At 42.5% G+C, this 22253-nt stretch overlaps 1 protein-coding gene across 5 annotated transcripts in view; it reads right to left on the reverse strand.

Moving 5' to 3' along the window:
- LOC109908822 (transcriptional activator GLI3) overlaps nt 1-22253 on the reverse strand; it is a 165282-nt gene that overhangs the window by 101198 nt on the left and 41831 nt on the right. The window lies entirely within an intron of this gene.

Raw genomic sequence — 22253 nt, forward strand, 5'->3', positions numbered from 1 at the left:
AGATGTGAGAAATGGATAGGGTTTGAGGCTCAGTAATGGGACTTTAACTACTAAATGTGCTTATGACATAACTGCATGTATGTTGTGATGTGAGTATTGTACGTAATGTATCCCTGAACCTCGGGCCTTTTGCATTTGTTTTTCTATGGTAAATTTCTGTACATTAGTGGAAAAATCTATAAAAAAGCATGAAAAAAATGAAAAAAAGAATGGTCCACCACTCAACGAACATCCAGCCAACTTGACACAACTGTGGGAATCATTGGAGTCAACATGGGCCAACATCCCTGTGGAATGCTTTCAAAACCTTGAAGAGTCCATGCCCCAACGAATTGAGGCTGTTCTGAGGGCAAAATGGGTAGCAACTCAATATTAGTATGGTGTTTCTAATGTTTTTTACACTCAGCAGATGTGTAGGACAACTTAAACCGCCATCTCCAGTTCATTTTCACCTCCTGTGATCTGGGAGGGAGTGACCACTGTAAACAGAGTGTAATTCAGTCCCCAAAACACCTAGGTGAGGTGCAGACCCCGTCATTACACTGTCTCAGGCAGACAGAGAAAGCATTAGAGATTAAAGGATCTGTCATGTTGGCCATACAGACTTAACCACAGTCTGGGTCTGAGGAGAGGGGGAGGTGGGTAGAGAACAAGGCTCCCTATGATTACATAGCCAACTTAGCCAAAGCCAGGTCACCATGCTAGAGGGTTAAAAAAGAGGAGGGAAAGAGTTGGAGGAGTGCAGTGAGAAGATAGAAGAAGGTTAAGTTCAAGTCGGAGCTGAGCAGGGACCACAATAGTGCATTGTGGGAAAGGAAGTGCTTGTTACTAGATGTGCTCTCACCATCCTTTTTCCTCTCCTACATCAACCTCAACGATTATCCATACTTTCTCACACTGGTATTCTACTTACATCTGTCGCTTACATAATATTTCATTTTCGATCACTCTCTCCCCCTTCTCCCTAATACTCCTTCCTCTCTCTCTCTGTCATAATCATTCTCAACCTTGTCCCTCTGCCCTTTTTCTCTCTCCCTCCCTCCCTCTCTTTTTGGGGGTATTGCTTCCTGTTGCTGTCCCCTCTCAGTAATGAGATTTACTCCTCTGTGACCTATCCTGTCACCACGGCCTGTGAAATCCTCCTCTCCTCATCATCCTCTCCGTTGCTCTAGAGATGTGTCTGCCACCAAACTCCCCTACTCTTTAAATCAGCCCATTAAATTCCCATTAATCCCAACATTCCACACACACACACAGATGAGATGACCAACCGACACATTGCACTTCTCAAATTGTTTCCCTAAGGACAACAGCTTTGTCTTACAGCTCTGTTATGGTTTACATGATCATGACTTTAAAATGGTGGGTAAGGACTATGTTGACTTGTAGACTGTACTGAACATCATGTACCAACACAATCATGATAGGAGCTAATCTAAATGCTAAATGTAACTCATTTCAGGAAACTAGGCTTATGTTGCACGTCACTACTTCACAGGAGAGGCATTTGAACGTAAACATATATTATATATTTTTTTTATCAAAATGTGTTTATTGGCAGAAATACCTTCTGGAACATGTGAACATTCATGTGGCTTAATAACAAACTTGTATTCCATCGGTAAATACAAATAAAATTGTTAAATTACGAACCTAGTTGGTTTAGCCACGGAAAAAGACAGGAACCTTCCAGCTAGCCATGATTGGCTGAGATAATGGATGGGCTGGACATGCCGGGAGATGAGTTTGGATTGGTCTGCCATGTAGCAAACTTCTGTCTATAACGTGAGATAATCACTATGGATTGATAGTCCTTACCACCGTGCCGTTTTTTAAAGATAACATTGAGAACTACAAAAGTTTTGCTACTTTTGTCAACAACATTGATGTCCTGAATTTAGCAGGTACTATCGACAGATCAGTTGGAAAAAGTGATGAGCTACTTTCTACACACTCCACGGTCAGTGTGAACTAGTTCATCCATGTATACAGGTAAGAGTCTAGGTACATTTTCAGATATAGGTTTCTAATTTTGTCCGAAAGTTGTTTTCATTGCAAGTTAAAGCGTACTGTTAGTTTCCTAGCGAACATTAGCTTGCTGGCTCGCTAGCTAACGTTAAGTGTATGATATGTGTAGTAATATTAATCAAATCAGAAATTCATTTTTATTGCTAGTTATAGCCTAATGTTAGCTAGCTAACATTGAACCTAGTTTGTTAGCTTTAGCTTCCTGCAGATTCATACTACAGCCATGAACATGTTTGTTTTGGTAGTAGCTAGTATGAGTTGGGATTATGCTGGTTCATTGTTTAGCTTGACCCATCAAGTTAGCCAGGTGTGTCTGGGGGTATTTAAGGCCATCTATTGTATTTCATGAACATGTGTACATTTCTAGACAATACTGACCAATCCACTTAGCTTGATGTGGCTGGGGGATGGTTATAGCATGTCTGGTAAGTGTCATCTAATAATTATAAAATATTTATATCTGGACACTTTATATTTTGATATTGCTACTATTCAAGTAACCATTTCACTGTAGCATTTACACCGTCTGTATCCTGTGCATGTGACAAATATTTGATTTGATATAGTGTATGTTTACCACATGGCCACACATGTGAATCCTTAAAGAGATGGGTGGGGCTGCAACACCCATCCAGTGAACGATGCTGAATGGGTGTAGACAAAGAAGAGTTCTCCAGTACAGTAGCTGTACCAAAAACATTCAATGGCCATTTTCTCAAAAGTTGGGTTACAAGTTTATCAACTTTCAAAGCAGAATTTTCTAGCTCTGACTCTGTACTTTTATCCAATGTAAAAAACACTATTTATAATTTTGCTACATAAGACCGAATCGAGAAGGTCGGCTACCAATGGTTATGAAACCAAACTAAACATACTGTACTATAAGTACTGTACTATAAACCCCTAGATATTATATCACCCCTCTTTCCCCCCAGTCTCTACCTCTCACCTCCCTCTCCCCCTCCTTCCTTCCCCTCCCTCCCTGTCCCCCCTCCCTCTCTCCCTGGGACTGTATGGTTGAGACAGCCCTATGCTGTAGCAGCATGCCAGACCAGAACAAAGAACCTATTGAGTAAGCGGTGCTGCCAGGACTGAGGAAACGTAATGCCTATCCTCTCCTCCGTTCTGAAAGCACCACAGATGAAGTCATGAGGTCGTCAAACAGTTAGTAAGCAGAGGAGGCCCATCCTGCTTCAGTTCCCAGGGAGTGTTTGTGTAGAGAGGAGATTGTGGGGGGTGGGTGGAGTGTGTGTGGGTGTGTGTGTGTGTAATTACTTGCATGATCATGTGTACAGGTCATTGATAAAACACAATACGATCTAGTGAGAGTTACTCCAGTAGTTTTCTGCTTGGGTCCAGTGATAGGGGCGTATGCCCCCCCTTCTCCCTCTGTCAGAGTCTGTCTGGCGCGCAGTCTGATCTCCCTTGGACTGGAGCTGTGGTGCGAGGCAGAAACTTCAACATCATTAGGCTCACAGCTTCAGGTGAGACCCAAAGTAAGAGACTAAGAGAGAGAGAGAGATACAATGGGGCTGTGTGTGTGTGTGTGTGTGTGTGTGTGTGTGTGTGTGTGTGTGTGTGTGTGTGTGTGTCCCAGAAGTCCCCACAAGAATAGTAAAAGAACAAACATTTGACCAACTGGTCCCCACAAGGTAAAATGCCATTTCTAGGGGTTTTAGGGTTAAGGTTAGAATTAGTGTTAGGGTAAGAATTACGTTAAGGGTTAGGGTTAGGAGCTAGGTTAGAGTTAGGAGCTAGAGTTAGGTTTAGGGTTAGGATTAAGATTAGAATTTTGGCTTAAGGTTAGGGTTACGGTTGGGGTAAGAGTACGGGTTAGGGTTAGGTTTAGGGTTGGGGTTAGAGAATTTTTTTGATTTTGATGGGACTGAATTGTGTCCCTACAAGATTAGCTGTACAAGACTGTGTGTGTATGCATGTATATCACTGGAGGCTCCTCAAAGGGGGAAGGGGAGGGCCATACTCCTCAGTGAATACAGTGCATTCGGAAAGTATTCAGACCCCTTGACATTTTCCACATTTAATTACTTTACAACCTGGATGAAGTGGATGAAATCGTTTTTCCCCCCTTAACAATCTATGACAAAGCGAAAACAGGTTTTTAGAAATGTTTGCTAATGTATTAAAAATACAAATCTGTAATATCACATTTACATAAGTATTCAGAACCGTTACTCAGTACTTTGTTAAAGCACCTTTGAAAGCGGTTACAGCCTCGTGTATTCTTGGGTATGACACTACAAGCTTGGCACACCTGTATTTGGGGAGTTTCTCCCATTCTTCTCTGCAGATCCTCAAGTTCTATCAGGTTGGATGGGGAGCGTCGCTGAACAGCTATTTTCAGGTCCTTCCAGAGATGTTCAAGTCCGGGCTCTGGCTGGGCCACTCAAGGACATTCAGATACTCATGCGTTGTCTTGGCTGTGTGCTTATGGTCGTTGTCCTGTTGGAAGGTGAACCTTCGTCCAAGTCTGAGGTCCTGAGCGCTCTGGAGCAGGTTTTAATCAAGGATCTCTCTGTACGTTGCTCCATTCATCTTTCCCTCAACCTGACTAGTCTTCCAGTCCCTGCCGCTGAAAAACATCCCCACAGTATGGTGCTGCCACCACCATGCTTCACCGTAGGAATGGTGCCAGGTTTACTCCAGATGTGATGCTTGGCATTCAGGCCAAAGAGTTCAATCTTGGTTTCATCAGAACAGGGAATCTTGTATATCATGGTCTGAGTCCTTTAGCTGCCTTTCAGAAAACTCCACGCAGGCTGTCATGTGCCTTTTACTGAAGAGCGGCTTGCTTCTGGAATGATGGAGGCCACTGTGTTCTTGGGGACCTTCAATGCTGCAGAAATGTTTAGGTGCCCTTCCCCAGATCTTGCCTCGACACAATCCTGTCCCCGAGCTCTACAGACAATTCCTTCAACCTCATGGAGTTTGCTTTGACATGCACTGTCAACTGTGGGACCTTATATAGACAGGTGTGTGCCTTTCCAAATCATGTCCAATCAATTTAATTGAACACAGGTGGACCCCAATCAAGTTGTAGAAACATCTCAAGGATGATCAATAGAAACAAGATGTAACAGAGCTCAATGTCATGTCTCATAGCAAAAGGTCTGAATAGTTATGTAAATAAGGTATTTCTGTTTATTATTTTTTAATAAATTTCCCCCAAAAAAATAAAACACTTTTTTGCTTTGTCATCATTGGGTATTATGTGTTGAAAACAAATTAATACATTTTTAGAACAAGGCTGTAATGTAACAAAATGTGGAAAGTCAAGGGGTCTGAATACTTTCCGAATGCACTGCAGGTTGCAGTAACCTCATGATGGGTATAGGGAATATTTGAGTATGTAGTAGCCTAAACCTATCGATTTTACATTGAAGTGGGTGAATGGAATATGAATGACAGTCATCCAAGATGCTGTAATCGCTATAAAGCCATGCTTATTAAAAAAAGAATCATCTTCCCTCATCTTAAACGTCACCGACCATCACTGATGTACATGTATGCATGTATTCCTGTGTGCATATGCTTGCATTTTTGCTCCCATTACAGCATATTTATCTCAATAAAATTGAATAAGCATGGCACTTTAATATGCCTTTAGGGGGCCCTTCAGTTGTCAGGGGACCATGGCCTTGGATTGGCTTGTGTTAGGAAGGAGGGAGGGGGAGACGATGAGAGACAGCTATGGCATTGATTAACATGAGAAGGGCTTTGCTCATATTCAAACTGCATGCCCGTCTGCTGTAAGCAAAAGACGGGAGTTCAGTTTCCCCGTCAGTCTGACATTTATTATTTTATTTTCAAACCTCCGTCTCCACTACACATCTGAGTTCAAATCTCTGCATGCCCTCCTTTTCTGTAAATCAATTCCTCTCCTCCATTCCTCTCCTCCCCTGGTTTACAACAGATTGTACCAGGACTAAGGGATTATTAGACAGTAGGAAGACAACAAACGGATCTTATCAACCGACCCTCCCCTGCTTTCCAACATGCACATCCATAACCTAAAACAGCCTGAGCTCAGAGCTCGTTCCAACATGGATGTTGTTACTTGGTATTTCTTGGTACTGGCTACCAATTAGCACTGGCTTGAAAACCTGAGCTACTTATGAGGATCTTGGGAGGGTGCGCACACCGCCGACAAGAAGGTGGGAAGAAAAGACGGCGAGGAAAGCGCCGCTGCTGATTTCTAATCTATCACCAGAAATCGCTGCCAGGGTTTTACACTCTTTGATCCAGGCTCCTCTTTCGCACTAGTGAGGGAGAGAGTAGCGAAGGGACAGGAGAGAGTAGAAAGGGAGAGCCAGGGGTGGTGAGGTCAGAGGGGAGAGATTAAGGGGTGTAGGGTGCAAACTAGAACATGGTACAGTGGTTGCTCAACTAAAAGTTTTGCGATTATGCTGCGGGATTTTGAGGTCATTTGTGGTTTAGTGGGGTACCCTGCGTCACTACTTCATTCATACCTCGTAAAACTAACTATACTACCGATCCTCGACTTTGGCGATGTCATTTACAAAATAGCCTCCAACACCCTACTCAACAAATTGGATGCAGTTTATCACAGTGCCATCCGTTTTGTCACCAAAGCCCCATATATTACCCACCACTGCGACCTGTAAGCTCTCGTTGGCTGGCCCTCGCTTCATACTCGTCGCCAAACCCACTGGCTCCAAGGTCATCTACAAGACCCTGCTAGGTAAAGTCCCGCCTGTAGTATCTGGGATCTACATCTGTTTATATTAGTTACTGTGCTGTTACTAAGCAGTAATGCATTACGGCAGTGTTACGTTACTACACCTAATAGGAAATGCACATGCGCACTGGAATGCCGCGAACTGTAGAGCACGAGGGGTTTTGACTAAACGAAAACTAACTGTACTCCCGTCTCCTGCCTGGTCATTTCTCCACAACACAAATATTACACCGCCTTATCTCTGCTCGCTGGTCACCATAGCTGCACCCACCCATAGCACGCGTTACAGCAGGTATATATCACTTGTCATCCCCAAAGCCAATTCCTCCTTTGGCCGCCTCTCCTTCCAGTTCTCTGCTGCCAATGACTGGAACGAACTACAAAAATCTCTGAAACTGGAAACACATATCTCCCTCACTAGCTTTAAGCACCAGCTGTCAGAGCAGCTCACAGATCACTGCATCATAGCCAATCTATAAATATCCCAAACAACTACCTCTTCCCCTACTGTCACGCCCTGACCTTAGTTATCTTTGTTTTCTTTATTATTTTGGTTAGGTCAGGGTGTGACGAGGGTGGTTTGTGTAGTTTTTGTATTGTCTAGGGGTTTTTGTATGTCATGGGGTTTTTGTGTATCTAGGTGTTTATATGTCTATGGTTGCCTAGATTGGTTCCCAATCAGAGGCAGCTGTTTATAGTTGTCTCTGATTGGGGACCATATTTATGTAGCCATATTCCTTGGGTATTTTGTGGGTTATTGTCTATGGTTAGTTGCATGTCAGCACTCGTTATATGTAGCTTCACGTTCGTTTTGTATAGTTTGTTCAGTGTTCTCTTTCATTAAAGAAGAATGTATTCATATCACGCTGCGCCTTGGTCTCCTCGTTATGACGAACGTGACAGAACAACCCACCATAAAAGGACCAAGCAGCGTGCTAAAAAGGAGTGGACATTTTGGACCCGGGAGAAAGAGGAGAGGAGGATATCCTGGACCTGGGAGGAGGTAATGGCAGGGGGACAAGACCCTGCCATGGAAGCAGGTGGAGATAGCACAGGAGGAACGGCGTAGATATGAGGGTACACGGCTGGCACGGAAGCCCGAGAGGCAGCCCCAAGATTTGGGGGGGGGGGGTGATTGCTCCTCGTGCTTACTGTGGGGAGCGTGTTACTGGTCAGGCACCGTGTTATGCGTTGGAGCGCACAGTGTCTCCAGTGCGCTATTCTAGCCCGGTGAGCTCTATTCCACCTCCTCGCATTGGCCGGGCTAGAATGGGTATCCAGTCAGGAAGGAGGGTGCCAGCTCAGCGCTCCTGGTCTCCAGTGTACCTCCTTGGACCAGGATATCCTGCGCCGGCTTTGCCTACTGTGTCTCCGGTGAGTCTGCACAGCCCAGTGCGTCCTGTGCCAGCGCCCTGCATTTGCAGGGCAAAAATAAACATAAACAAATCTGTGGGCAGAACTGAAAAAGTGTGTGCAAGCAAGGAGGCCTACAAACCTGACTCGGTTACACCAGCTATGTCAGGAGGAACGGGCCAAAATTCACCCAACTTATTGCGGGAAGCTTGTGGAAGGCTACCAAAAAGTTTGACCCAAGTTAAACCATTTAAAGGCAATGATACCAAATACTAATTGAGTGTATGTAAACTTCTGACCACTGGGAATGTGATAAAATAAATAAAAGCTGAAATAAATCATTCTCTCTACTATTATTCTGACATTTCACATTCTTCAAATAAAGTGGTGACCTAACTGACCTAAGACAGGGAATTTTTACTCGGACTAAATGTCAGGAATTGTGAAAAACGGAGTTTAAATGTATTTGGCTAAGGTGTATGTAAACTTCCGACTTCAACTGTATTTAATACCATCTATTGCACCTTGCCTATGCCGCACGGCCATACTTACATATACATATTCTCATTCACCCCTTTAGATTTGGGTATATTGTTAGATTACTTGTTAGATTTGGTTCTATTGGTCATGGCTCCAGAGTGGTGCACAATGGGATTGTCCTGCAGTTCTCCAGCTTTATCCACTGAGATAGTGGTAGGCGCACAAGGTTCAAGTCATGAGGGCAGGAAGCACGGGACGGACCGCAGAGCATCGCACAGAAGACGGACCTAGCCCATGGAGGAGGGGGGGGGACCCCGCCCCACTGGGTAACACAGAGCAACATTTTTAAGGGGCATTGCATTAATAATGGCAGTGACTAGGGAATTGTTCCCGCTGTTCTTAGTTCCTGTCTGCACGTTCAAACTAAAAAATGTAACTAATAATGGCGCGAAAAATGCCCCTTAGACATGAATTCGGAGGCAGAAATGACTAAATAATAGAGCATTAGTCCTCTCACTAAAGGTGTCAGTCAAAAGTTATACTTAAATCTGAACTGGAATGAAAACAGGATGTAAACAAGATGCTGTGTTTTTATTTACAGTAGTAATGGACAGCTGGAGGCATTTAGAAAACAGGTTTTTCACAAGTGTACAATAGGACAACTCTGTATAGCCCGGCTACTGTAGGTGTGAACATCCCCCAACTTGCGACCAAAGCGAACAGACAAAATGGACATCGTTTTCATCAAGCCAGCTTCTTTCTATGGTGCTACCCGTTCCAGTGATTCAAGAGGACTTGAAAATGAACCGGAGCTGAGAGTCTCACCAAAACTAAAGGTATTTTGGTTTCAGTGCATTTTCTTTTTAAAAAATGATATAGCCTCCCAATGTGTAGTAGGCATACTGTGTAATAAAATTGATAATTAAATAATAATAGTAAAAATAATTGTGTTCTAAATTCGTGAATGTGTTTTTGCAGAGCATATAACCATGTCGACAACCATCTGTAGAGATCAGTGTTCTTATGTGTATGCAGCATTTGTGTGTTGGAGTCACTTTTAATTCTTTAATTGATCTACCGTTTCTATCATATTCTATTCTGCTCATCTGATGAAGGTGCACATGGATCAGATTCAAACTTTGAAGACCGAGATCGAGTCATTGAAGGCAGACCAGCAGAAAGAGAAACATTATCTGAGGGCAGAGATACGGGCGACAGCTGATGCATTGGTCCAGAGCCAGGCGGCATTGCAAGAGGCATCATTACAGTCCTTTGTTCGAATCTAGGCTGTATCACATCTGGCCGTGATTGTGAGTCCCATAGGATGGCGCACAATTGGCCCAGCATCATCCGGGTTTGGCTGGCCGGGATGTCCTTGGTTTCTCTCCCTCTAAAAACAGAAATACATAGTTTGGCCTTTATAAATATTATTTTGGTCTTTATTCAGATGACAAATCGGTGACTATCGTTTTTTTTTTTTTTTACAAAATCCTCTCCAAAATATCGTTATATATAGCCTACCCACTGTGGTGAACTATTTCAGCACAGTTTTGTGCTGCTCTGAGACAAGCATGGAGAAAATGTTCAATTATATTCCATGATATTCTTAAGATATACTGTATGTGTTGACTGAATATAAGCAAGTGATGTCTGCTAAATAATAAAGTTGATGGCACAGACATACAACCTGAGTGATTCACTCATTCGTGGCTTTGGATCAAAATAAATAAGTACCAACATTCTTTCTGATAGTCTTTAATAAATACATGTTTTGGTTATCCTGACCTGGACACCATGTACAGTATTATAATAGCCCATTATACGCTATTAGCAGGACAATATACGCTTACCAACACCTCTCTGTATTTTGATGCTTTGTGCAAGGCAATTGATCAGCATTAAAAACGTTGTGCATGGGGCCGCCTGAGTGGCGCAGGGCTCTAAGAAACTGCATCGCAGTGTAAACTGCAGGGCTACAGATGCTGGTTCGATACTGTGCCGGCCACCTCGCCCCATGTTCAAGAGTGACCTTTTTCTCGCGGGTTAAATGAAAATAAAATAATCTCCAAAATATCGTTATTTTTGAACAAAGTGATGATTATTATTATTAATTCATTTAGAATTATATAAAAGCCCCTTAGATATTCTCACAGATCAGATTTGCCCTAATGAAAAATTCCCCTTAGACATTAATTTCACGTTCTGACCTTATTAATTCCTTTGTTTTGTCTTTGTTTTAGTATGGTCAGGGCCGTGAGTTGGGTGTCTCTGTAAGGGATCACGTCCTCCTCTTCTGAGGAGGAGAAGCGAGAAGGATCGGAGGACCAAAACGCAGCGTGGTAAGTGTCCATAATGTTTATTTTAAAACATAAACTGAACACTACGAAATACAAAACAAGAAACGTGAAATGAACAAAACAGTCCCATGTGGCGACAAACACTGACACGGAAGACAAACACCCACAACCCAAAACTGAAACCCAGGCTACCTAAGTATGATTCTCAATCAGAGACAACTAACGACACCTGCCTCTGATTGAGAACCATACTAGGCCGAACACAGAAACCAAACATAGAAAAACAAACAGACTGCCCACCACAACTCACGCCCTGACCATATAAACAAAGACAAAACAAAGGAACTAAAGGTCAGAACGTGGCACCTTCAATCCAATGTAATTATTGGCGGAGAGTCACGTCATTGAAAAAAATATTTGTAGATATACTGTAGGCCTACCGTAGGCGAAATTAGTCTCACTAGTGTTGAGTAATGTGCTGTTAAAAGTGGTGTAGGTCTTATTTATTTAAAAAGCATATTGAAGTTAGAAGCAATACGATTTGAAGCAAAAAGTATTGCAACATCGTTTCGCGCTGCTCTGAGACAAGCATGGGGACTGGTCTTGATAAATCAATTAGATTTTTATTTTCACTGAATATCTGATTGGGTATTGTTTACACTATAATTAGGGTGTGGAAATGTAATGCTCTTAGTACTGTAGCCTACTCCCGACCGGTCACATTGTACAGCGCCATATTTTCCTAACGGAGCGGCGCAGCGGTCTAAGACACTGCATCGCAGTGCAAACTGCGTTGCTACAGATGCTGGTTTGATACCCGTGCCGGCCACCACTGGGAGACCCATGAGGCGGCATTTGGTTTTTCTCCCTTTAAAAACAGAAATAAATAATTCTAACAAACTGGCTTTATTTACAAATTATTGAGAATGTCTCACCCCATGTTCAAGAATGGCCTTTTTCTCGCTCACTCTAGGTTAAATGAAAATGAAATCATCTCCAAAATATTGTTATTTTTTAAACAAAGCGATTATTATTATTAATTCATTTAGAAATATATAAAAGCCCTTAGATATTCTAACAGATCCAATTTGACCTAATGAAAAATGCCCCTTAGATATCAATTTGGAATCCTCCAATTTCCTTATGCTCTTAGTACTGTAGCCTACTCCCAAACATCACATTGTACAGCGCAATATTTTCCATACATTCCTTTCCATCCTAACGGAAACCATTTTCTTGGAATAGAAACACCATAATATTAAACAAATTAATTAAGCTACATTTCTTAAAATCAATCCCATAAACTATATTCTTACAAAAAAGGTTTTACATTCTCTAATAATGCCAATATTGATGACTATCAAATCGCTCTCTGGTTAAACTAGCACTAAATAGAATTCATGGTAAAAATGGCTGACAATTAAATAACGTGCCATAGAATTCTGCAGCATCCCATAAGGTGTGCTGCAGTATGATGCAACTTTTAAAGGAGGAACCACTGTACACACCCTGCACCCAGAAACCTAAGATCATGTCTTCCGCACAGATGTATTAGAAAACAAATACAAATTTATACACAATTAAACACTCAATCATTCATATATACACACTCTGGACAACTTACAGTACATCTTATTCACTGACAAACACAAAAACACTGTCTCACCAAAGCTCACATACAGCATAACAGACCTCTCCCTGAAGCACAAGTATTTATACTTACAAACACACACACCCACACAAACACACACACACACAGTTCCGATAGCTGTACTTCTGTTAGGCTGGACACATTACATTTTAAACAATGCATTTTTCTGATAAAAACTAGATCATGGCATCCGCCGTGGAGCCAAGTTTCAGACTATATCCATATGTCCCAGCTGCTTGCCCTAGTTTTGAAGTAATCATGTAAAAACAGGCCTTATTTTAGGTCCTTTTTCACCCTGCCAGCTCCTATTAGTTCTATTGAGCACTGTGGCACCAACTCGCCTTCTGAAAGTTCTATTCCCAGCCTTTTGTTCTACGTCACAATGCCTGCTTTGCTATTGTTGGCAATGAGACCTGCCCACGTTGCTGGTAGTTATAATGCAAACAACAACAAAAAATTACTCATGGAACTCTGAGGTCATCCAATTGTTTCCTATATGGAAATATATGTATGTCTGTCTATTTCACCAAATATCTCACAATGTGTATATGTAGATTTTTACAAAATTGGACACCATTTTAATCATGAGAATCTGCTCTTTCTAATTATGTAAGGCTGGATAGTGTATTTCTTTGTCATCACACGCTAGCCCCGAAACACCTTTTGCCCTTGGAACGCTGAGCCCCATTGTTTTCCTATGGAGAGGCATGCTGATATATTTCGCCAAATATCTCGCAATGTCTATATTTTGACTTGTTCAAATCGCTAGACAAGAAATAGTTAGAAGATGACCATTTTTTCTTACTTCCTCGTTATGCAGACATAAGCACACTTGGCACCATCGAGGTGCGGATGTTAACTTTCTACACAACTTGTTATTTTTCAGTTTCGTCCTAAGAAGAGATTGTAGTGGTAAAATAAAAAGAGCTACATTTGTTGGTGCCATTTAGGCGAAATGGAATTCTAAGCGTCACTCCAGTCAGAAGAGGCTGTGCGAAAGTTCGATTCCATTCATTTGCTATGGGCTCTAGTGTTCCAGCTTAGCCAACGTTCTTTTGCCATTTTTCAGCCGTGGGTGAATTTTGACTAGTTCTATTGTCCAGCCTACTTCTGTACAAAGTATTATATTGTTCTATGTTGTCATATAGTGGCAAATGTGGATACTGTAGCTTTTAATTAGCCAACTTTTGGTTCAGAGCTATTTCCTGTCAGAACAATCAGAGCGACAACAACAGACAGAAAAATAGAGCTTGTCTATCTTACTAGGCCTTTCGAGTTATTAGAACATGCTTTTGCTAATTCAAATTGTGTTTCTAGAATATTTATGTTTTATACATGCTTATTCTAGTATTATAAGTTCCGATGATGCTAAGCTGATTGCCTAACTATCACCCATTCACTTAACATTGTGTGTTAGCATGCTAGCTATGGTTTTGTGACGGAATTTCAATTGTTTGGTTTTTGAATGAATCTAGCTACTTGTTTATCATTGTTTATCATTTTTGCATGGTATTGATGGCTAGCTAGGCTCGTTTTCTTGTTGCTAACTCGTGAACAAGAAAGAGAAAGAAAGAAGTGAAGAGGGACACAGACCAATACATACCAATACAATACATTCTGCTGGCAGGGTCAGGACACTCCTGCTTTGTTCCCCTCAGTAGGAGGGAGGCCACTGATGCATACCGACAAATGGACAGAGTAGCAAAAATAATCAACTACTGTTTCCCTACTTTACTGCTTTATGTCTACCTTACAGACTCTCTGTCTGTCTGTGTCCTGGAATAGACTGAGAGGGACCTCCTCCTGCCTTCTGCGCAGACGGATCTCCCTCTGTGAGCAATAAGGATGTTCATTGGTTAGGGTTCATGTTCCTGACCCTGACATCATAGGCCTCAATGCCTTTCACCACGTCATAGAAAATGACTCCATGAGCTTCAATGGAGGTAAAACTCTACTAACAGATTAAACTCAAATCTATTACTACTAGATACATTAATAGAATTACCCATATGTTTGTTTTCAAGGCATTTTTCATTCCTCTTTTGCTGACCCACATTGAACAATTTTAGCATAATAGGACAACACCAACATTTAGCAAAACACCAAGACCCAGAAACACCTCTGCCAGAAACACCTCTGCCAGATCCCTCCAAGACAGTTGACATAGATTAGGAGAGGTGGGTACTGGGCAAAACACCTCCACCTACCCCTTATGGACCAGAGAGAGAGCAAGATTATGGTGATTCAGATTCTGCATGCTACAGTTGAATACTGCTGAAGGTGGCCCCTGCTGCCCAGTAGGTGAAAGCACTGGAGACTTTTTTCCAGTTTACCCAATAGGTGAAAGAGGTCCAGAGGTGGTGGATGCTGAATGGATCCGTGTGGTTCCTCCATGCAGCCAGACAGGCAGAAGGAGGCCAGGCTGGGTTGAGGTTGTTGGGCTGGGGATAGCTGAGGGCCCCTCCACCTGAGTTGTCAGCAGGCCACCCTAATCCTGTGTCTCAGGCCGCTGTGAGGCGTCCCTCCCAAGGCCTGTCGCCCCACTGCTGCAGGAAATTGCCTTCAGTGCAGAGGGCCATGAGATGGCTGGCTCACTGATAGAGTCCACAGCTTACTGCACGATTGTGTGTGTGCCTGTACGTGTGCATGTGTACAGGGCCACATCGACTTTCTGTTCATATCTCTGTATCTAACAACAGCCACCACTCAACCCATCTTACTGTAACGTTATGCTGTGTGCCTAAAACCCAGTGAGAGTGAAAAATAATAATAGAAGGTGGTCACTCCTTTTGTGTGTGTGCTTCTCTGTTCACATATCTGTGCATGTGTGTTTGCGTGTGCATGCATGGGCACGTGTATGCGTCCTGCCCCCTCCATTGTGCTGTTTGACCCATGGTGTGCAGCCAGCACTCCCTCTGAGGTCCCTTATCCCCCCATCAGACCCCTCTCTCATTAACCCCTGGCTGTCAGAGAGAAAGAGAAGAGAAGAGAACCCACCTCCCTGCTTTCTACCACAGGAGCCACACTACACCTATACATCTATATAGCCCTCGCTAGCACACTCACAGTCAAAACTACTATTACAACAAGGAGACTACAAGTCTACAAACATTGTGCAAGTCTACAAACATATTCCATCGTAGCCCCAACCATAGACATAAATCTAGCAGATCTATAAACTTCTCACAAGAAATGACGACACCACTACCATACTAGAGCTACCAGCCAGAAAGAGATGTACAAGTAGCCACTAAATTATGAAATAAATTATGATTACACAGGCATATTTTCATATCACCAACAGATTTCCTCACTTCTCTCTCTGATGCCATCCAGAGCTCCATCCCTCAGCAATAAAGTGTCTGGGTGTTCCCTCCTTTCAAATCAAATCAAATTGTATTTGGCACATGTACCGAATACAACAGGCGTAGACCATACTGTGAAAATGCTTACTTACAAGCCCTTAACCAACAATGCAGTTTTATAGAAAACACATTTTATAAAAAATAAAAGAATAAAACAACAATATAGTGCATTCGGAAAGTATTCAGATCCCTTCCCTTTTTCCACATTTTGTTACGTTACAGCCATAATCAAATAAAAAATGTTTTTTATTATAATCTAATCAATCTACAAACAATGCCCCATAAAGACAAAGTGAAAACAAATTTTTATACATTTTAGCAAATGTATAAAAAAAACATTTTTTTTAACAGAAATAACTTATTTACATAATTATTCAGACCCTTTGCTGTGAGAGTCTAAATTGAGCTCAGGTGAATCCTGTTTCCATTGATTATCCTTGAGATGTTCCTACAACTTGATTTGAGTCCACGTGGTAAATTAAATTGATTGGACATGATTTGGAAAGGCACAAACCTGTTACGAAAAGACACCTAAAGGACTCTCAGACCATAATAAACTAGATTCTCTGGTCTGATGAAACCAAGATGGAACTCTTTGGCTAGTCAGGATTGAGGGTAAGAACGGAGCAAAGTACAGAGAGATCCTTGAACCCGATCTAACATCTCTGGAGAGACCTGAAAATAGCTGTGCAGCGACGCTCCCCATCCAACCTGACAGAGCTTGAAAGGATCTGCAGAGAAAAATGGGAGAAACTCCCTAAATGTACAGTACCAGTCAAAAGTTTGGACACACCTACTCATTCAAGGGTTTTTCTGTGTCTATACTTTTGACTGGTAAACTTTAGGCTGTAATCACTGCCAAATGTGCTTCATCAAAGTACTGAATAAAGGGTCTGAATAATTATGTGAATGTGATATTTCCATTATTATTTTATAAATGAGCAAAAACCTTTTTTACTTTGGTATTAAGGAGTATTGTATGTAGATGGATGAAATATTTATTTTCCTCATCAATTTGATAATAAGGCTGTAGCATAACATTTGGAGAAAGTGAAAGGGTCTGAATACTTTCCGAATGCACTGTATATACAGGGGGTACCAGTACTGAGTCAAACTCTAGGATCCAGTTGCAGAGGGAGGTGTTTAGTCCCAGATTCCTTAGCTTAGTTATGAGCTTTGAGGGCATTATGGTGTTGAATGTGGGGCTGTAGTCAATGAACAGCATTCTCACAAATAGGTGTTCCTTTTGTCCAGGGGGGCAATGGGCATTGTGGAGTGCAATAGAGATTGCGTCATATGTGGATCTGTTGGGGGGGTTTACGAATTGGAGTGGATCTATGGTTTCTGTAATGGTGGTGTTGATGTGAGCCATGACCAGCCTTTCAAAGCACTTCATGGCTACAGACACGAGTGCTACGTGTCGGTAGTCATTTAGGCAGATTACCTTGGTATTTTTTGGCACAGAGAATATGGTGATCTGCTTGAAACAAGTAGGGATTACAGACTCGCTCAGGGACAGGTTGAAAATGACAGTGAACACACTTGCCAGTTGATCAGCGCATGCTCTGAGTACACATCCTGGTAATCCGTCTGGCCCTGCGGCCTTGTGAATGTTGACCTGTTTAAAGGTCTTATTCACATCGGCTACGGAGAGCGTGATCACAGTTGTCTGGAACAGCTGGTGCTCTCATGCATGCTTCAGTGTTGCTTGCCTCAAAGCGTGCATTGAAGTCATTTAGCTCGTCTGGTACGCTCGCGTCACTGGTCAGCTCTCGGCTGGGCTTCCCTTTGTAGTCTGTAATACTTTGCAAGCCCTGCCACATCCGACAAGTGACAGAGCTGGTGTAGTAGGATTCAATCTTTGTCCTGTATCGACCCAATACTTGTTTGATGGTTCGTTAGACGGCATAGCATAATTTTTTATAAGCGTCCGAGTTAGAGTCCCGCTCCTTGAAAGCGGCAGCTCTACTCTTTAGCTCAGTGCGTATGTTGCCTGTAATCCATGGCTTCTGGTTGGGGTATGTACGTACGGTCACTGTGGGTACGACTTCATCGATGCACTTATTGATGAAGACGGTGACTGATGTGGTATACTCCTCAATACCATCGGATTAATCCCTGAACATATTCCATTCTTGGCTAGCAAAACAGTCCTGTAGCTTAGGATCTGCATCATCTGACCATTTCCTTATTGAGCGAGTCACTGGTACTTCCTGCTTTAGTTTTTGCATGTAAGCAGGAATCAGGATGGTCAGATTTGCCAAATAGAGTATGGACAGATTTGCCAAATGGAGGGTGAAGGAGAGCTTTGTACGCATCTCTAGGTGGTCTAGAGTTAGTTTTTTTTTACTCTGGTTGCACGTGTGAAATGCTGGTCGAAATTAGATCAAATGGATTTAAGTTTTCCTGCATTAAAGTCCCCAGCCACTAGCAGCGCCGACTCATTTCTTTAATTTATATAATGATCAAGCCACTCATAAAATCTCTTTTTTTTTGTTAACAAAAAATCAGACAGGTAGAGTAGTAAATCTAAAGAGAGAAAAAGTGAGAGATGAAATGTGGAGAGCAGTGATGGTGGCAGTTAGTGTTAGGGGATAGGGAAAATAGGATTTTGAATGGGAATCAATTGTTTGGTCCCCACAAGGATAGTAAAACAAATGTGTGTGTGTGTGTGTGTGCGTGCGTGTGTGAGGAGGGGGGCAGGAGGACACTTTGATGAAAGTTGATTATGAGTCCCATCAAGTGATCAATGATTTCATTAATAAGACGGATCGCAAGGCTGTCATACCACTGACAGGGTGCTGAGGGATAATCTGCTCCCCACGCTCCATTTTCCCCAACGCCGGGAAAACCGGCCTCTCTCCTCCCCCTCCCTGGCCCTCCATTCCTCCAATATTTCCAGACACACGGAACACCACGGAAAAGGGATGGGAGCAGAGGTGGGGGGTTTGTCTTGATGGGAGTGAGGAGGTGGGGGAGAGGGGGGCAATGAGTAAGGAATGGGGTGAGGGAGGGAGGAGAAGAAATGTGAAAATCCATTTTGAAACCCATTTTCAATTAGGGCCCACAAGCTGTTATCACAGGTGTCGCGGAATAGGGGCCCCGTAAGTGAAAATGTCTCCTATCCGTTTCTGAAATGAAACCTTATCTGAGCGGCACAAAGATGGCCGGGGACAGCGTATCTGTAAATTACTTTCCATCCCCGCTGTTAAACGGAAACTTTATTTCTGATAGATGACATCCCCCTTCTATTTACAATTGATCATTTAAATGGCTACCTAAAAAGGTGTCCCCTTACTTTTTCTTCTTTATCTCTCCCCTTCTCTCTCTGCATCTCCCCTTCTCCTCTCCTCTCTCTGAGGTTTTGTATGTTTTTAAAGCAGTCAACAGCTCTTTTTTTTCTCCTAAACACTTTTGCCACGATCTCTGTTTGGGTTAGGGATTTCGCTGGTAACCTTCTACATGTAAGCAGAAAATTTGGGCCTCTGAGACTCCTGCTCCTGCCCTTCCAAGCGTGACCGTTATAAAGGGATACTTCAGGATTTTGACAAGGAAGCCCTTTATCTACTTCCCCAGAGTCAGATAAACTTACGTATACTATATTTATGTCTCTGCGTACAGTTTGAAGGAAGTTGCTAAATAGTGTTAACCCAATTGCTAACTAGCGCTAGTGCAATGACTGGAAGTCTATGGTAACTGCTAGCATGCTATAAGATATTATAGACTTCCAGTTACTGCGCTAACACTAGTTAGCGTTGACTCGCAAAATGACCTCTAATTCCTTCATACTGGATGCAGAGAAAATGGTATCCATATTCATCTGACTCTGGGGAAGTAGATAAAGCACCCTTTTAAAAGGTTCTGAGTCCTTCCTTCATAAACTATTAGGTTCACAGCAGAGGAGGCTGGTGGGAGGAGCTATATGAGGACGGGCTCATTGTAATGGTGGCTGGAATGGAATCAATGAAACGGAGTCAAACACTTTGTTTCAATGTGTTTGGTACCATTCCATTGATTTACATTCCTTGCTTTTACAATGATCCCATACTCCTATAGCTCCTCCCGCTAACATCCTCTGGTCTACAGAAAACCCTGCTACTTTAGGGCATGCATTCCACTACAATTTCCTAAACTAGCTCGCTAACTCAAACCCTCACTTCCCCTCTCTCGCTCACTCTTTCCCTCTCTTCTAGCCCTCCCTCTCTCTCACTCCTCTTTGTCCCTCTCTTCCCTCACTTTCCTAATTCAGCAGCATCCATATAAAAAAAATCCAATGAACCAACCAACCAGAAACTTTTTTTTTTCACCCTCTCTCTCCTCAATCAATAAGCAGGGGCCTTTCCCTCCCTTCTTTTCTAGTTTTTTTTTATTAGCAAATTATCCCATGACGACAGGATTTATTCAGCCAAGAGCATGGACATCTTTTTTTGGAAGGCCTGGGGAAACAACAAAAGAATCAGGAGACTTTGTGGTCCACCTGCCTGGAGAATGATGAGGGTGGGGGGAGGTCTCCCCCTTGCCCCTCCTAAAGAACACCAATCACAGCATTGTTGTGGCTCAGTCGGCCCTTTTGAGCTGTCAGGCCAGGGGAGCAGCGAAAAGATGAATAGTACACGGGATGAAGCCACCATTTAGCCAACCATGTGGGAACGCTAGCTCGCTAGCTCCCCCTCCAAGACTGCACATTACAAAGCCAAGCAAGCTCTCTCAACTCCGACAAAACTTACATAGAAGAATAAGAGAGGAAGAGAGAGGAGTGCACATTGGCAGAAAAGAGAGGGTAGTAGGATATATAAAAGTGAGAGAAAAGAGCAAAGGAGCAAAGAAAGGACAGAAAGGAAGAAACAAAAGTTTTCCACTGTTCTGATTTTTATTGAGTTAGGGAACTGCTCAGGACATATGTACACACACGGTTACATAGTGTATGTGTAATATAAGTACTGTGTTTTTTACTTGTGTCATCTATACACAATATAAAGAACCAAAACATTCTAATCTTTAGAAAGAAAAAAGTTATATTTATGTCTTTGTTCTTTGTGTTCTGGAATTAGATTTGGGAGAGTGGTTAGTAACGTCATGAAGTCAATTTTGTCACAAAAAAAAACATAATTTAATCAAATTATAACCTCCAGGACTTGCCAACTTTTGAATCAATTAAGTCCCCCAAAAATGTGGACTTAGACACAAAGCCTATCAGGCGAGGTTTTCCAGAAAATTATTTCCATATGCCTTAATCACAAACAAAACCAAAACACGCAATCGTGTAGTAATTGTATTGCAACAGAAAACACTTCAGAGAGACCAAAGCTATAAACAGCCCATAAGTCCACTCAATTTATTTTTTACTTTTTGCTAGCTTTTACTTCTTCAGTTCTAATCGTAGCATGCTGTGGTGGAGGGGTGTCCTACAGGGTTTCCCCTGTGTGGGTTCAGGGGCCACTCCTCTGCAGCATGATGGGGGAAATATTCACCTGGGCCTTCCTGAGAAGAGCCAGCCACTGGGGTTCCACAGCTGCTCACAATTACCTTTTGTTTGTATGGGGAAGGAGAGGGGACAGGGGGGCTACAGAGGTTAAAGTTGACAGGGGTGTATAAGGTTACACCTGATAAGATGTTATGAGTTCTGGGGCAACTTGGAGAATGTGCTGTCATTAGAACCTGCTCAAAAAATGTGTAAGCTATCTCTTTCTCTGTGGATAAGTATCATCCCTCCTTCTATCTTTCTTTCTCTCTCTCTCCTATGATCTTGGATAAGAATAGTATTTTTTGTTTCACTACTCTTTAACCCCAGGTATGGCCCCTTGTGTAAGTTCAGATCATTGCGGGAGTACCTTTCCAAGACAAACATTACGTTGTTAGTAGGAGTAATTACCAGAGCATTACAAAGAAAAATGCACAATCACCAGAGCCAAATTACATCCATGCATTTTCCACACCGCAAAACATATTTTTATCTTCCCTCCTTTAATTAATAAAATAGTGTTGCCATATGGGAATGAGTAAGAGGGACAGTGTTCCCAAGACGGATCGAGATGCATTCCCCCCTACACGCCACCCCCACCCCCACCCCACTCAACTTCCTGCAATAACTCCCATATATATATATATATATATATATATATATATATGAGAGAGAGAGAGAGAGAGAGAAAAAGTGAGAGATTGAGACAGTGAGTGTGAGTGTGAGAGAGAGACCCTCTGAGTCATCAACCTTCTCCTGGAGTGTTTGAAGGCTTCTGCCGTGGACCTGGAATGATTACATTTGACATGCTACAAATCAGATGGAAACCCAGGGCGACAGAGGGCTTCCTTACCTCTCTCTCTCCGCTGACACCCCTAAGTCTACTACTCCCCCATCCCCC

Source organism: Oncorhynchus kisutch, linkage group LG18, assembly GCF_002021735.2.
Source record: "Oncorhynchus kisutch isolate 150728-3 linkage group LG18, Okis_V2, whole genome shotgun sequence".
In the NCBI taxonomy this organism is placed as follows: Eukaryota; Metazoa; Chordata; class Actinopteri; order Salmoniformes; family Salmonidae; genus Oncorhynchus; species Oncorhynchus kisutch.